This window comes from Bactrocera oleae, chromosome 6, assembly GCF_042242935.1.
Source record: "Bactrocera oleae isolate idBacOlea1 chromosome 6, idBacOlea1, whole genome shotgun sequence".
NCBI lineage: Eukaryota > Metazoa > Arthropoda > Insecta > Diptera > Tephritidae > Bactrocera > Bactrocera oleae.
The window spans coordinates 21,222,779-21,241,728 of NC_091540.1; the positions used below are offsets into that span (position 1 = coordinate 21,222,779).

Consider the following 18,950-nt stretch of genomic DNA (forward strand, 5'->3'; position numbering starts at 1 on the left):
CTAAATAGGATGATATGGTATTAAAGTAACTGAACTGAAATCTTCCAATTAATAAAAAGAGGGTAAAGCAAATGTAAGATTCATGAGTTTAAGAGATTGAACATAAATGCTTGGCTCTGGCTACAATGGAAAACGCTAATTTTGAAGCGCTCTCACAATAGAATAAAATGGACATTGTACAAATCTACAAGTAACCAATCCTAACATTTTCACTAATACACACGCAAAAATGTCTTCTTGATACTGGTTGCCTCAAATATTCTACTACTAAATTCCCACTTGGTACGGGTTGCCTACTACTATTCTATTACTAAAACGTCCAAATGTCTCAAATCTATAACAGTGTGTTGCCGTGTTATGTTTTAAAATTTATAATTTTAAGAATGTTTTCATTACATATTCAAATAGTTTTCGATTATTAAGATTCCTAAAGATAAAATTTACATTTAATATTTACATTAAATATTATTTATTAATTGGTACATTGTTTTGCTTATTATTATTGTTGTTCCTGAATATTTATTCTATTATTTATGTTTATGTTAAATTAATACAAGTAGATTATTTTCACTTATATTTGTTCATAAAAACAATTGAATTGTACCTGATTTTTGTATATGCATTTTCGTTTTTGTTTAAATAAAGTTGAATATTTCAATATATATTGGTAATGTAATGATTTTATGTATATATCTTTTCTAGTTATATTTGTTGCGAAAAGTGGATTGTTTTAGAACTGTTTATATTATATGGGTGAATATAGGCCTCCTGGGGAACCTAACACCCAAAAAATATCGGAATTGCGCCTATATTGCAACCTCATAGGTGGTGAGGAAATCACTGGATTGTTAAATTAAAGTCCCAATTTAATGTTATACACTTATCTTTATTTCCAATTCCAACAACTTAACACTTATTGCTCACTATTCGAACTTACAACTTATTGCTTATAGCTTAATTGCTCTTTACATGGCAACACTCTAATTAGAACTGTGTCTGCTGCACAATCCGGCAGCCCTTATATAATAAATTTTAACAAAAGTTTGCTACCAGAACATTCTGGCAACTACGAATTCGCTGTCTAGTTGCTTCTGGCAGTTTATCAATGTATAAGACTACAAGTAGCCAAAGAATCAGCTGGTTTCCTATGTGTGTGAAACAGCCGTGACCACCTGATCGAATATGCCTTTTTTTGACACAGAGTTTTAAATAAAAGGATGTAGTTTAACAAACGCATGCTCGGGGAGATGAGAGGGTGTCTGTTTTTATGAATGAAGCGAGGTTGCTTGTTGAAAGTACGCCTGCGTTCATGAATGAATATGTTGTTGTTGTGTGATTCTATTTGGCTGACATATTGACTTGTGACGATTATTGTTTTTGTAGAACAATGTTTGTAGTTTTTGCGGGTGACTAGAAGTAAAAGTAGCTTAACTTAATATCCTGCTTACTTTATCTAAAAAGCGTATATTAAAAAATTACATATACTTACGTCAAGCAGAATTCCAGCTGACAAAAACATTATGAGTGGCGGAAAATAGACGATTCATTCTATTTTAAGACAAGATTGCTTCATATTGTAGGGGAAAACAATAAAATGTCTATCTAAATCGGGATCAGTGTACTGCAATTATATTACAAACAATATTTCAGGATTGTGTTATTAGCAGTGTGTGACAACAAGTACACACATGTTCACCGCAGTCGATATAGAAGTGATGGCGCAGTTTTAAAAGTCCGTTTCGTAAATATAATTTTAAATGGAACATAAAACCTTTCAGAAGCAGAATGAATGGAACAAAAAACCTTCCTGAAGCAGAAAATCTTCCATGCAGTTCGGTAAAATTCCCATTTGATTATGCGGATGATACTGATTTTTCTTTGACGAAAAATTGATGACACCAAAACCGGGAAAGTGTTTAGAAGCATACAAAGATCATTTTAATTTATGCTAATTCAGAGCGCTGGTAACAATTAAAAATACCTTTGACATTCTGGTAGTTAGATGCCAAGTTTTCAGCAATTGTTTGAATTGTTTTCTAAAAATAACAATCAAATAGTAAAAGCAATCATAATTTTACATAGTTTTGTGAAATTTTATAACTTTCCTCTTTTTTTTACTTTAGATAAATTTATAAAAACTATTAGACTAATTCTAATTCTAATTTTGCCGACGAAATGTAAAAATATTCACAGCTCTAACAAATCAAATATTATTTTACTAACAGAAGTATAAAATATCTCTGATATATTATTTGTAATAACAATTGATAATTTAAGACAAATGAATCGACCTATAAAGTTTCAGATATGTCACTGCCATCTTTAAAATGTTCGTTGTGTAATGTAGTCGTCTTTGTGTTCAAAGTAAAACAAATGATCAGGCATGTTAACGTAACAATATTGATATGATCATAAAGCAATATGATATCTTAACCAATTTCTGATTCATTTCGGTCGTTTTGTTTTTGGTGGTGATTAATTTAATACTAGCTGTCTTCGATTCGCCAAGCGTCGGATAGTAACCGATCGAACAAACTATACTAGATGTTCAAACAAACAGGCAACAATTGTGTCGCAACTAGGTGCTAACATGTCCTCTGATGTATGCGCAAATGTGCAAGTCATAATAGTATTGCTTGATAGGGAAATTATTTTTTCCTTGTCAAAAAACGTTTTATCAACCCCTTACTTTTGTTTTCTATAATTGATTTTAAGTCTTAAGTTTTTTAAATCAAAGAATAAAAAGAAATTTGTATTTTCATTTGTTATTTGAGCCATTCACAATAGTAAAACTGATGAAACTGAATTTGCAAAACCAAACTTGGTAGCATTGAAAATATCAGTTATACCACTGCCAGGTAAAAGTAGGTACACTATCCGCCTACTCTCTTGGGCATATTCAACTCGATAACTTTGTTGTTGCTTTTACATGTAATATGATATGAATACAGATATGTTTTAGTAGTAAGGACTATTTCAGCAAATGGCCAGAGGTATACGAAATTCCTAACCAAGAGACAGAAACAGTAGCGGATGTATTCATCAACAATTGGGTATCGAGATATGGTGTTCCAATAGAATTACATTCTGACCAAGGGAGAAATTTTGATTCAGCTCTAATACAGGAGATATGCCAGAAGCTGGGTATCCGGAAAACACGTACAACTGCACTACATCCGCAGTCCGTTTGCATGGTAGAACGATTCAATCGAACTTTGGAAGAAAATTTGAGGAAAGTTGTGGACAAGTATCAAAAAGATTGGGATACCCATATATCCTTGTTTCTGATAGCTTATCGGTCTGCTGTACATTAAACAACGGGGCAGACTCCAGCAAGGGTAATTTTGGTAATGATCTTCGACTACCGATTAATTTAAAATTTGTAATTAACGCCAACGGAGGAAGGATTATGAGCGATAAGATGAAAGCAAAATACGACAAGGCAATAAACTCTGAGGGTTTTATTGAAGGCGATTGGGTATTGTTATATAACCCACAACGAAAGAAAGGGCTGTCTCCCAAATTACTGTGTAATTGGGAAGCACCATATCAGATTATTAAACGACTCAACGATGTAGTGTATTGCATACAAACCATTCGAAGACCAAGGGATAAAATGAAGGTGGTTCATCTGGAACGGCTTGCAGCGTTTGGTACTGCAAATATGTCTAGTCGGTACGATCAGACTTAGGTAGATGGCAGTGTGGCGAACACGAGTACCAGAACAAATCAGAATTGACGATAAACTGCATTGTATAAATCTACAAGTAACCAATCCTAAGATTTCCACTAATGCACACGCAAAAATAACCCACTTCTACTACCAAAATCACACTTGGTACGGGTTGCCAACCAATATTCTGCTACTAAAGTCACACTTTGTACGGGTTGCCAACCAATAATATGGTACTAAAACATCCAAATGACAGAAATATGCTATAGTGTGTTGCCGTGTTATGTTTTAAAATTTATAATTTTAAGAATGTTTTTGTTCCATATTCAAACATTTTTCGGTTGTTTTAATTCCTAAAGATTGAATTTACATAGTATTATTTAAATTATTATTTATTGTATTGAAATATTATTAAATGTTTCCAATTTTATCTTATTAAACTTACATGTTTATGTTTTTGTGAGTGAAAATCCTTTGTCTGTTGAATATTTAATTTCTTAGTTTACCGGTTTAGTCCTGGGGAACCAAACACCCAAAAAAGATCGGTAAGGCGCCTATATTGCAACCTCAGAGGTGGTGAGAAAAAGCAATTAATATATAATAATCTTTTGTTTCAAAAATATTCTTGAAAGTTTTCATTATTATTTCCATTACAAATACATGTTCATTACCAAATTGTTAAACTACATCCTTTTATTTAAAACTCTGTGTCAAAAAGAGGCATATTCGGCGTCTTTTCGCGACGATGGCAAAAGCTAAAAATCATAAATTTAACAAATTTCTAATGTCCCCTCTAGAAGGGAAAAGTTGCAACCCCGCAAACCCACAAAACACAAAAAAAATTGACAAAACTGGCAACAAATCTTTTGTCGATTTAAAATATTTAACAATTTTAAAATATTTTTCAATTTTAAAACATTTTTCAATTTTAAAATATTTTTCCATGACAAAAATCTCCGTCAATATGTATGCATGCTCATACATAAACATATATATTTACGATAGTTTGTGGACAAAGCTGTAAGAGCGGCAAGGGAAGCGGTGATTATCGCCGGCCGTTCGTTATTTTTTTTCGGCATAGCTCGAATTTTCTACCAACAACACAATGTTGTGACGCTTTGTCGTCGCGTCAGTCCTTCGACACAGTGACTCTTTGACAAGAAACCAAAAAACGTGAGCTTCGGCCATTGGTTGTCCGTGGCAACGGAGATTTCTCATGAAACAATGAGTGTACATATTTACATACATAGGTTGCATGTAGACAAATAAATAATTATAATGGGTCCTTTCATATTTGTTTACATGCACACATATTAATTATACATATATTATGTATACGAATATTTGCGACCGCTTGCTCTTTTCTTATCGGGTTATGTCAAGCAAGAGGTGTACAAAATCAAACCCAGAAATCTGACTGAACTGAAGCAGTCCATTAAATAGATAATTGAGGCAACCCCGAATTAGGTGTCGCATATGAGTGGTTGAGCATGGGAGAATAATTAATTGTTTAAATAAAATAAAATTTTCTATACAATAACAAAAATAAATGTAATGCATTGACTAAAAAGAAACTTATTACGGTTTAATTTTGTAGCACGATTCGTTAGCCACCCTATATAGACAGAATATCTTCAAATTATATCCAAAGTCGTTTGCGCATTGTTAATATACGAATCTGTAAGCGTACATTTCTTAACATCGAAATTAGCATTATTTTTCTCAATTAACATTGAAAATGCTCAGTTCTGCTATTTTTCAGTCATCTGATGTTAATTGTGGACATTTGGTGAAACACGCTCATCGTTTTCAGTTCCCCTCCCAAAAGTGAAATATTTTGCTAATGGCCGCACTGTGAACCTTCTCTATAATCTACATTCTCTGCTCAAACAGCTATCGTCGTCTACTTGTTTCAAATGACCAATTTATATAATTATTTTTGCATATACAAATGTAAATATGTATGTCCTCAATATGGCATTTGTAAAAAATCAAACATTCACAGACACATCAAAATGCAGACTCTCCATCATTGACCAATAAGATTCGAGCAAGCTTGCGACATACTTTCTAAGAATTTTGTATTGCAACGACACCAAATTCATTCATGAGGAACGGGCGAGTGTTACAATACAAACGGTGTCATATTTGTGTACATATGGATATTTTCCTGATATATTTTTATTATCTAAATAGGATGATATGGTATTAAAGTAACTGAACTGAAATCTTCCAATTAATAAAAAGAGGGTAAAGCAAATGTAAGATTCATGAGTTTAAGAGATTGAACATAAATGCTTGGCTCTGGCTACAATGGAAAACGCTAATTTTGAAGCGCTCTCACAATAGAATAAAATGGACATTGTACAAATCTACAAGTAACCAATCCTAACATTTTCACTAATACACACGCAAAAATGTCTTCTTGATACTGGTTGCCTCAAATATTCTACTACTAAATTCCCACTTGGTACGGGTTGCCTACTACTATTCTATTACTAAAACGTCCAAATGTCTCAAATCTATAACAGTGTGTTGCCGTGTTATGTTTTAAAATTTATAATTTTAAGAATGTTTTCATTACATATTCAAATAGTTTTCGATTATTAAGATTCCTAAAGATAAAATTTACATTTAATATTTACATTAAATATTATTTATTAATTGGTACATTGTTTTGCTTATTATTATTGTTGTTCCTGAATATTTATTCTATTATTTATGTTTATGTTAAATTAATACAAGTAGATTATTTTCACTTATATTTGTTCATAAAAACAATTGAATTGTACCTGATTTTTGTATATGCATTTTCGTTTTTGTTTAAATAAAGTTGAATATTTCAATATATATTGGTAATGTAATGATTTTATGTATATATCTTTTCTAGTTATATTTGTTGCGAAAAGTGGATTGTTTTAGAACTGTTTATATTATATGGGTGAATATAGGCCTCCTGGGGAACCTAACACCCAAAAAATATCGGAATTGCGCCTATATTGCAACCTCATAGGTGGTGAGGAAATCACTGGATTGTTAAATTAAAGTCCCAATTTAATGTTATACACTTATCTTTATTTCCAATTCCAACAACTTAACACTTATTGCTCACTATTCGAACTTACAACTTATTGCTTATAGCTTAATTGCTCTTTACATGGCAACACTCTAATTAGAACTGTGTCTGCTGCACAATCCGGCAGCCCTTATATAATAAATTTTAACAAAAGTTTGCTACCAGAACATTCTGGCAACTACGAATTCGCTGTCTAGTTGCTTCTGGCAGTTTATCAATGTATAAGACTACAAGTAGCCAAAGAATCAGCTGGTTTCCTATGTGTGTGAAACAGCCGTGACCACCTGATCGAATATGCCTTTTTTTGACACAGAGTTTTAAATAAAAGGATGTAGTTTAACAAACGCATGCTCGGGGAGATGAGAGGGTGTCTGTTTTTATGAATGAAGCGAGGTTGCTTGTTGAAAGTACGCCTGCGTTCATGAATGAATATGTTGTTGTTGTGTGATTCTATTTGGCTGACATATTGACTTGTGACGATTATTGTTTTTGTAGAACAATGTTTGTAGTTTTTGCGGGTGACTAGAAGTAAAAGTAGCTTAACTTAATATCCTGCTTACTTTATCTAAAAAGCGTATATTAAAAAATTACATATACTTACGTCAAGCAGAATTCCAGCTGACAAAAACATTATGAGTGGCGGAAAATAGACGATTCATTCTATTTTAAGACAAGATTGCTTCATATTGTAGGGGAAAACAATAAAATGTCTATCTAAATCGGGATCAGTGTACTGCAATTATATTACAAACAATATTTCAGGATTGTGTTATTAGCAGTGTGTGACAACAAGTACACACATGTTCACCGCAGTCGATATAGAAGTGATGGCGCAGTTTTAAAAGTCCGTTTCGTAAATATAATTTTAAATGGAACATAAAACCTTTCAGAAGCAGAATGAATGGAACAAAAAACCTTCCTGAAGCAGAAAATCTTCCATGCAGTTCGGTAAAATTCCCATTTGATTATGCGGATGATACTGATTTTTCTTTGACGAAAAATTGATGACACCAAAACCGGGAAAGTGTTTAGAAGCATACAAAGATCATTTTAATTTATGCTAATTCAGAGCGCTGGTAACAATTAAAAATACCTTTGACATTCTGGTAGTTAGATGCCAAGTTTTCAGCAATTGTTTGAATTGTTTTCTAAAAATAACAATCAAATAGTAAAAGCAATCATAATTTTACATAGTTTTGTGAAATTTTATAACTTTCCTCTTTTTTTTACTTTAGATAAATTTATAAAAACTATTAGACTAATTCTAATTCTAATTTTGCCGACGAAATGTAAAAATATTCACAGCTCTAACAAATCAAATATTATTTTACTAACAGAAGTATAAAATATCTCTGATATATTATTTGTAATAACAATTGATAATTTAAGACAAATGAATCGACCTATAAAGTTTCAGATATGTCACTGCCATCTTTAAAATGTTCGTTGTGTAATGTAGTCGTCTTTGTGTTCAAAGTAAAACAAATGATCAGGCATGTTAACGTAACAATATTGATATGATCATAAAGCAATATGATATCTTAACCAATTTCTGATTCATTTCGGTCGTTTTGTTTTTGGTGGTGATTAATTTAATACTAGCTGTCTTCGATTCGCCAAGCGTCGGATAGTAACCGATCGAACAAACTATACTAGATGTTCAAACAAACAGGCAACAATTGTGTCGCAACTAGGTGCTAACATGTCCTCTGATGTATGCGCAAATGTGCAAGTCATAATAGTATTGCTTGATAGGGAAATTATTTTTTCCTTGTCAAAAAACGTTTTATCAACCCCTTACTTTTGTTTTCTATAATTGATTTTAAGTCTTAAGTTTTTTAAATCAAAGAATAAAAAGAAATTTGTATTTTCATTTGTTATTTGAGCCATTCACAATAGTAAAACTGATGAAACTGAATTTGCAAAACCAAACTTGGTAGCATTGAAAATATCAGTTATACCACTGCCAGGTAAAAGTAGGTACACTATCCGCCTACTCTCTTGGGCATATTCAACTCGATAACTTTGTTGTTGCTTTTACATGTAATATGATATGAATACAGATATGTTTTAGTAGTAAGGACTATTTCAGCAAATGGCCAGAGGTATACGAAATTCCTAACCAAGAGACAGAAACAGTAGCGGATGTATTCATCAACAATTGGGTATCGAGATATGGTGTTCCAATAGAATTACATTCTGACCAAGGGAGAAATTTTGATTCAGCTCTAATACAGGAGATATGCCAGAAGCTGGGTATCCGGAAAACACGTACAACTGCACTACATCCGCAGTCCGTTTGCATGGTAGAACGATTCAATCGAACTTTGGAAGAAAATTTGAGGAAAGTTGTGGACAAGTATCAAAAAGATTGGGATACCCATATATCCTTGTTTCTGATAGCTTATCGGTCTGCTGTACATTAAACAACGGGGCAGACTCCAGCAAGGGTAATTTTGGTAATGATCTTCGACTACCGATTAATTTAAAATTTGTAATTAACGCCAACGGAGGAAGGATTATGAGCGATAAGATGAAAGCAAAATACGACAAGGCAATAAACTCTGAGGGTTTTATTGAAGGCGATTGGGTATTGTTATATAACCCACAACGAAAGAAAGGGCTGTCTCCCAAATTACTGTGTAATTGGGAAGCACCATATCAGATTATTAAACGACTCAACGATGTAGTGTATTGCATACAAACCATTCGAAGACCAAGGGATAAAATGAAGGTGGTTCATCTGGAACGGCTTGCAGCGTTTGGTACTGCAAATATGTCTAGTCGGTACGATCAGACTTAGGTAGATGGCAGTGTGGCGAACACGAGTACCAGAACAAATCAGAATTGACGATAAACTGCATTGTATAAATCTACAAGTAACCAATCCTAAGATTTCCACTAATGCACACGCAAAAATAACCCACTTCTACTACCAAAATCACACTTGGTACGGGTTGCCAACCAATATTCTGCTACTAAAGTCACACTTTGTACGGGTTGCCAACCAATAATATGGTACTAAAACATCCAAATGACAGAAATATGCTATAGTGTGTTGCCGTGTTATGTTTTAAAATTTATAATTTTAAGAATGTTTTTGTTCCATATTCAAACATTTTTCGGTTGTTTTAATTCCTAAAGATTGAATTTACATAGTATTATTTAAATTATTATTTATTGTATTGAAATATTATTAAATGTTTCCAATTTTATCTTATTAAACTTACATGTTTATGTTTTTGTGAGTGAAAATCCTTTGTCTGTTGAATATTTAATTTCTTAGTTTACCGGTTTAGTCCTGGGGAACCAAACACCCAAAAAAGATCGGTAAGGCGCCTATATTGCAACCTCAGAGGTGGTGAGAAAAAGCAATTAATATATAATAATCTTTTGTTTCAAAAATATTCTTGAAAGTTTTCATTATTATTTCCATTACAAATACATGTTCATTACCAAATTGTTAAACTACATCCTTTTATTTAAAACTCTGTGTCAAAAAGAGGCATATTCGGCGTCTTTTCGCGACGATGGCAAAAGCTAAAAATCATAAATTTAACAAATTTCTAATGTCCCCTCTAGAAGGGAAAAGTTGCAACCCCGCAAACCCACAAAACACAAAAAAAATTGACAAAACTGGCAACAAATCTTTTGTCGATTTAAAATATTTAACAATTTTAAAATATTTTTCAATTTTAAAACATTTTTCAATTTTAAAATATTTTTCCATGACAAAAATCTCCGTCAATATGTATGCATGCTCATACATAAACATATATATTTACGATAGTTTGTGGACAAAGCTGTAAGAGCGGCAAGGGAAGCGGTGATTATCGCCGGCCGTTCGTTATTTTTTTTCGGCATAGCTCGAATTTTCTACCAACAACACAATGTTGTGACGCTTTGTCGTCGCGTCAGTCCTTCGACACAGTGACTCTTTGACAAGAAACCAAAAAACGTGAGCTTCGGCCATTGGTTGTCCGTGGCAACGGAGATTTCTCATGAAACAATGAGTGTACATATTTACATACATAGGTTGCATGTAGACAAATAAATAATTATAATGGGTCCTTTCATATTTGTTTACATGCACACATATTAATTATACATATATTATGTATACGAATATTTGCGACCGCTTGCTCTTTTCTTATCGGGTTATGTCAAGCAAGAGGTGTACAAAATCAAACCCAGAAATCTGACTGAACTGAAGCAGTCCATTAAATAGATAATTGAGGCAACCCCGAATTAGGTGTCGCATATGAGTGGTTGAGCATGGGAGAATAATTAATTGTTTAAATAAAATAAAATTTTCTATACAATAACAAAAATAAATGTAATGCATTGACTAAAAAGAAACTTATTACGGTTTAATTTTGTAGCACGATTCGTTAGCCACCCTATATAGACAGAATATCTTCAAATTATATCCAAAGTCGTTTGCGCATTGTTAATATACGAATCTGTAAGCGTACATTTCTTAACATCGAAATTAGCATTATTTTTCTCAATTAACATTGAAAATGCTCAGTTCTGCTATTTTTCAGTCATCTGATGTTAATTGTGGACATTTGGTGAAACACGCTCATCGTTTTCAGTTCCCCTCCCAAAAGTGAAATATTTTGCTAATGGCCGCACTGTGAACCTTCTCTATAATCTACATTCTCTGCTCAAACAGCTATCGTCGTCTACTTGTTTCAAATGACCAATTTATATAATTATTTTTGCATATACAAATGTAAATATGTATGTCCTCAATATGGCATTTGTAAAAAATCAAACATTCACAGACACATCAAAATGCAGACTCTCCATCATTGACCAATAAGATTCGAGCAAGCTTGCGACATACTTTCTAAGAATTTTGTATTGCAACGACACCAAATTCATTCATGAGGAACGGGCGAGTGTTACAATACAAACGGTGTCATATTTGTGTACATATGGATATTTTCCTGATATATTTTTATTATCTAAATAGGATGATATGGTATTAAAGTAACTGAACTGAAATCTTCCAATTAATAAAAAGAGGGTAAAGCAAATGTAAGATTCATGAGTTTAAGAGATTGAACATAAATGCTTGGCTCTGGCTACAATGGAAAACGCTAATTTTGAAGCGCTCTCACAATAGAATAAAATGGACATTGTACAAATCTACAAGTAACCAATCCTAACATTTTCACTAATACACACGCAAAAATGTCTTCTTGATACTGGTTGCCTCAAATATTCTACTACTAAATTCCCACTTGGTACGGGTTGCCTACTACTATTCTATTACTAAAACGTCCAAATGTCTCAAATCTATAACAGTGTGTTGCCGTGTTATGTTTTAAAATTTATAATTTTAAGAATGTTTTCATTACATATTCAAATAGTTTTCGATTATTAAGATTCCTAAAGATAAAATTTACATTTAATATTTACATTAAATATTATTTATTAATTGGTACATTGTTTTGCTTATTATTATTGTTGTTCCTGAATATTTATTCTATTATTTATGTTTATGTTAAATTAATACAAGTAGATTATTTTCACTTATATTTGTTCATAAAAACAATTGAATTGTACCTGATTTTTGTATATGCATTTTCGTTTTTGTTTAAATAAAGTTGAATATTTCAATATATATTGGTAATGTAATGATTTTATGTATATATCTTTTCTAGTTATATTTGTTGCGAAAAGTGGATTGTTTTAGAACTGTTTATATTATATGGGTGAATATAGGCCTCCTGGGGAACCTAACACCCAAAAAATATCGGAATTGCGCCTATATTGCAACCTCATAGGTGGTGAGGAAATCACTGGATTGTTAAATTAAAGTCCCAATTTAATGTTATACACTTATCTTTATTTCCAATTCCAACAACTTAACACTTATTGCTCACTATTCGAACTTACAACTTATTGCTTATAGCTTAATTGCTCTTTACATGGCAACACTCTAATTAGAACTGTGTCTGCTGCACAATCCGGCAGCCCTTATATAATAAATTTTAACAAAAGTTTGCTACCAGAACATTCTGGCAACTACGAATTCGCTGTCTAGTTGCTTCTGGCAGTTTATCAATGTATAAGACTACAAGTAGCCAAAGAATCAGCTGGTTTCCTATGTGTGTGAAACAGCCGTGACCACCTGATCGAATATGCCTTTTTTTGACACAGAGTTTTAAATAAAAGGATGTAGTTTAACAAACGCATGCTCGGGGAGATGAGAGGGTGTCTGTTTTTATGAATGAAGCGAGGTTGCTTGTTGAAAGTACGCCTGCGTTCATGAATGAATATGTTGTTGTTGTGTGATTCTATTTGGCTGACATATTGACTTGTGACGATTATTGTTTTTGTAGAACAATGTTTGTAGTTTTTGCGGGTGACTAGAAGTAAAAGTAGCTTAACTTAATATCCTGCTTACTTTATCTAAAAAGCGTATATTAAAAAATTACATATACTTACGTCAAGCAGAATTCCAGCTGACAAAAACATTATGAGTGGCGGAAAATAGACGATTCATTCTATTTTAAGACAAGATTGCTTCATATTGTAGGGGAAAACAATAAAATGTCTATCTAAATCGGGATCAGTGTACTGCAATTATATTACAAACAATATTTCAGGATTGTGTTATTAGCAGTGTGTGACAACAAGTACACACATGTTCACCGCAGTCGATATAGAAGTGATGGCGCAGTTTTAAAAGTCCGTTTCGTAAATATAATTTTAAATGGAACATAAAACCTTTCAGAAGCAGAATGAATGGAACAAAAAACCTTCCTGAAGCAGAAAATCTTCCATGCAGTTCGGTAAAATTCCCATTTGATTATGCGGATGATACTGATTTTTCTTTGACGAAAAATTGATGACACCAAAACCGGGAAAGTGTTTAGAAGCATACAAAGATCATTTTAATTTATGCTAATTCAGAGCGCTGGTAACAATTAAAAATACCTTTGACATTCTGGTAGTTAGATGCCAAGTTTTCAGCAATTGTTTGAATTGTTTTCTAAAAATAACAATCAAATAGTAAAAGCAATCATAATTTTACATAGTTTTGTGAAATTTTATAACTTTCCTCTTTTTTTTACTTTAGATAAATTTATAAAAACTATTAGACTAATTCTAATTCTAATTTTGCCGACGAAATGTAAAAATATTCACAGCTCTAACAAATCAAATATTATTTTACTAACAGAAGTATAAAATATCTCTGATATATTATTTGTAATAACAATTGATAATTTAAGACAAATGAATCGACCTATAAAGTTTCAGATATGTCACTGCCATCTTTAAAATGTTCGTTGTGTAATGTAGTCGTCTTTGTGTTCAAAGTAAAACAAATGATCAGGCATGTTAACGTAACAATATTGATATGATCATAAAGCAATATGATATCTTAACCAATTTCTGATTCATTTCGGTCGTTTTGTTTTTGGTGGTGATTAATTTAATACTAGCTGTCTTCGATTCGCCAAGCGTCGGATAGTAACCGATCGAACAAACTATACTAGATGTTCAAACAAACAGGCAACAATTGTGTCGCAACTAGGTGCTAACATGTCCTCTGATGTATGCGCAAATGTGCAAGTCATAATAGTATTGCTTGATAGGGAAATTATTTTTTCCTTGTCAAAAAACGTTTTATCAACCCCTTACTTTTGTTTTCTATAATTGATTTTAAGTCTTAAGTTTTTTAAATCAAAGAATAAAAAGAAATTTGTATTTTCATTTGTTATTTGAGCCATTCACAATAGTAAAACTGATGAAACTGAATTTGCAAAACCAAACTTGGTAGCATTGAAAATATCAGTTATACCACTGCCAGGTAAAAGTAGGTACACTATCCGCCTACTCTCTTGGGCATATTCAACTCGATAACTTTGTTGTTGCTTTTACATGTAATACATGTATACTAAAGGTATGTATTCATAAAGAATTAAATTATTAAAAAAGAAACTTAACTTAAGTTGTATACAATTTCGTAGTATTTGTTTCTGATATTATAGAAGCTTTGAAAGGTGTTGGCATTATTGTAGCAGACGGTGATTGAGTTACACACAATATAGTTGTAAAAGTGTTTATAAACTTCCAAAAACTTATAAAAGCAAAATTCAAATAAAAATACCACCTAAAAAATAAACATAACATCACAAGTTTGTGGTTATTGTTCTGAGTTAATACGGGATAGAACACAGTCGAGTACCAATGTGCTGCATGTCTTCACTGGTTTCATTTCAAATATACTAACCTCACACCTAAAGAGTTTAAAGCTACGGCCATTAGCATAAAGAGAAAAGAGTCTGTCTGGAACTGCACCCCGTGTCTAAATGATATTAGCGTCCTACGGCCGCCATTTTGTTAATTTTTGAAATAAAAAAGCTTCGATCAAGCCCAGGATTATCTATTTATAAATCTAATTTTTTCTATCCGATTGATTTTAGATGAATCTCCAAGGACTTAGGATTGTCACCGCAAGGACCTTTTTTTGGAACTGGGTCAACACAGACAGCTATAACTTTGTAAATAATTTTTTTTTTTGGAATTTTCGTGACGTCAAGTTGAAACATTGTATAATAATGCCATATTACTACTTTTGTAAATTAACATGATTTAATAGCAAAAAAAAAATTACTGAAAATTCTAATTTTTTCGTGCCTCTGACTACCTCCAACCCCTTAATGACAGGCTTACATCAGTCATCAGTCGTGAACAAGCTCAACACCAAATAAAACCTACCCATTAGCAAAGATAAAATATTCACTGAAATGTCTGAACGGAAATGTTTTGAAGCCAATGTTATTGCACTGAACATTCCTGAATCAAACAAAGCTGTGGGTAAAGATCGTTTAGAGGATGACAGGACGAATTTAGTAGCTGCTCTGTCTCCTAGCTTTATGAGTGTAGCCACTGAACTCAAGTTATGCAGACTTGGAGGACATATCCCGGGTTCGTATACGCCCCTGCGCGTCACTACTCGCTCAGTAGCCGACGTACACTCTATCATCAAGTATACCCCTCCTGATGGAAACACAAATGTAATCTTTAAGGCTGATCTCACCCCTTCCCAACAACAGCACCTAAAAAACCTGCGACTGGATCTAAACTCTATGGTAAAAGGTGGTGACGACGACATGGCAATTAAATATATTCATGGTGTACCCAAGATCGTGAAAAAGAATTTCCGCTCGTTCAACGAGCAAGAAGAGAGTATCCTAAGTCCAGCTGTACTATTAGAACGTACGAGGTCTGCGCACAAAACTCTGCGCCTTTCAGACCGCAACGGCAGCTAACCAGTTCGACACTGTTTGCATCACTGAGTCTTGGCTTCACTCATCTATATGTGATGATGAAGTCATTGATTCAACTTATAACATTTACCGTAAAGACCATATATCTCAAGCTAGTGAACAAGTGCGTGGGGGAATTTTCATTGCCTGTAAACGTTATCTCCATACTGAGCCAAGCTCAATTGCAAACAATGATTTAGAGCAAATTTTTATCCGTGTCAAGGGTGCCTCAAGTGACTAAATTATCGGCTGTGTCTACAAACCTCCTCAAACACCTTACGAGATCTTTGATAACCACCTAGCCACCATTTCATTCATTATGGACAAATAGCAGGCATCCAACTTTCTGATAATCGGCGATTTGAACCTCCCAAGCAGCTCACTTCGTGGGAACTGTGAAAAGCTAGTTTACGATGGATACGCCTCGCTCAACTGTGCTCAACGCAATTATATTCTCAATGCTCGTAACTCTTCCCTTGACTTATGTTACAGTGGTATTGATTCATCTTCAGAGCACTCACTTGCCTCAGAATATAAATATCATCCTGCCCTGGATATCACGCTCAACTTCCAGCCTGGACTGGTCCCAAACAACTCTTTTTCCTACTTATTCAAAAAGGCTAATTACGCAGAGCTCAAACCTTCTACCTGAGAACAAATTGGATTGATTTCTACAAACACGAAGCAATTGATAGTATGCTAGACTTTTTCTACGTAAAAATCATTGAAGGGCTAAAACAAGTCCGTTCCAATACATATGCATAAAAACAGTAACTACCCATCCTGGTTCTCAAAGCTCTCATTCACAAAATTAAATTAAAGAAGTGTTGTATAAGAAAAGATTGATTGTAAAAGGCTGAGTTCCGAGTGCTACAAGAGCTACGTAGACAATTGTAAAAGCCAAGCCCGCTGCAGCAGTAACATACCTCCATCCATGGTATGGGACGATCGGTCGGCTTACTCCGGGCATGAAATCTGTAACCCTTTTGCTTCTTTTTTCCACAGCATTTATGTCCCTAACAACTGCTACGTCGCAGATGCAGCTAATTTCAATCCGGGATGGCAATGCACGGATATGATCGATCTGATAGTATATTTCGACGAAGTACTTAAACAGCTTCTTGCACTCGACCCCAGAAAGGGTGCTGGACCTGATGGTCTACCCAATATGTTCCTAAAGAACTGTGCGATTGGTCTATGTGAACCCTTGACACATATATTCAGTGAATCCCTTAGCCGTGGTGTCTTTCCATCATACTGGAAATTATCATACATAACCCCAATACACAAGGACGGATTAAAAGCGATGGTCACCAATTATCGTCCCATCTGTATTCAGTCCGCCCTTGCCAAGTTATTTGAGAAATTGGTGCTACCACAGCTATTACAATCTTTTGAACACATCATAACCACCAAACAACATGGGTTCACTGGGGGCAGATCCACTACAACAAATTTGTTTCTATATATTAACAAATTGCTTAATACTATGGACTCTAGCAACTGTATTCATAGCATCTACACGGATTTTTGCAAGGCATTTGATCGCGTTTACCACGAAATACTTATGCACAAGTTGAGTAGCTATGGCGCAGGAGGTAGTGCTTTGACCTGGATACATTCATACCTTATAGAAGGACGTCTTCAGGTGAGAATCGATGGCTATCTATCTTATAAATATGAAGTGATATCTGGTGTAACACAAGGGTCTCATTTAGGCCTGGTACTCTTTAATATCTTCATCAACGACATTGGTAATAATATTGTCTCAGACCATCTGCTGTATGCAGATGATCTCAAAATCTTCAGACCCATTGCCTGAAATACTGACATTTTAACTCTACAGCAAAATATTGATACTCTTTAAACTTGACCTCAACGTCAACAAATGCGCTGCTATATCTTTCAACCGCACGTACTCACCAATTCATGCAAACAACAAGATCAACGGCCTGGAATTAAAAAGGTTGAAGGCGTAAAAGACCTGGGCATCATAGTTGGTAATAACCTCACCTTCTCTAAAGATATTGATAAAATCACTTACAAGGCATTCAAAACCCTCAGATTCATTTAAAAAAACGGTATAGATTTCAGCAGCCCCTACACCCTGACTAGACTATTCCTGTCTTTGGTTCTACCTGTCCTTGAATATGGGTCAGTTATCTGGTCTCCTTTCTCAAATGTAATGATAGACAAAGTGGAGGAGTCCAACGCAAGTTTTGCAAGTCACTGGCTTATAAATTGTTATCATCAAGTCACACCTACTCCATTGAAGAAGTATACCAGCGCTTTAACATCAACAAACTATCTGCACGTCGACAGGTTGCTGATCTCAGTTTCTACTACAAAGTTGTTAACAACAACATTGATGCACCGGACATTCTCTGCTGTTTTGAATTTGCCTCAGTCCGCCCAACTTTCAGACGTAATCGAATACTAAAACTTCCAACTCCAAGAAAAACTATGTGATCCATGGACCCCAAAATAGATTGGCTAAATCTACCAATTCACTTCAGGGTGGGATTGACTTCTACAGAGGTACATACACGGCTTTCATCGATACCACCAAGAAGATTTATTCTTGTAATCTAGGATTTTGATCTATGCAACTCCCCCAAACTGCTACCACAATGCATTAAATATATATATATATTATTTGAATTTTTTTTTTTTAAGTACCCTCAACTAACTATTTTTTATTATGTATATTACCGATTGGCGTGGCCAATAAATAAATAAATAAATTACAACGAACGTATCACATAATTGTTTTAATATTTTTTAGTTTGTTAAATAAAACTTCGTATATAATGTATTGATAATTTGTTTCTTGCCGTACGTATTCTACTAATAGATATATGTATTGTAGTTTGTGCAAACTAAGAAACTTTTTATTTTGCTAAATTTG

The 18,950-nt window shown here is 33.6% G+C and overlaps 1 long non-coding RNA gene across 1 annotated transcript; it reads left to right on the forward strand.

Moving 5' to 3' along the window:
• Nucleotides 1-14,508: 14,508 nt before the first annotated feature.
• LOC138857724 (uncharacterized) lies at nucleotides 14,509-18,800 on the forward strand. Its single transcript, XR_011396906.1, has 2 exons — nucleotides 14,509-14,673; nucleotides 15,197-18,800. It is a non-coding gene; the product is annotated as an uncharacterized lncRNA (long non-coding RNA).
• The last annotated feature ends 150 nt before the right edge of the window (nucleotides 18,801-18,950 follow it).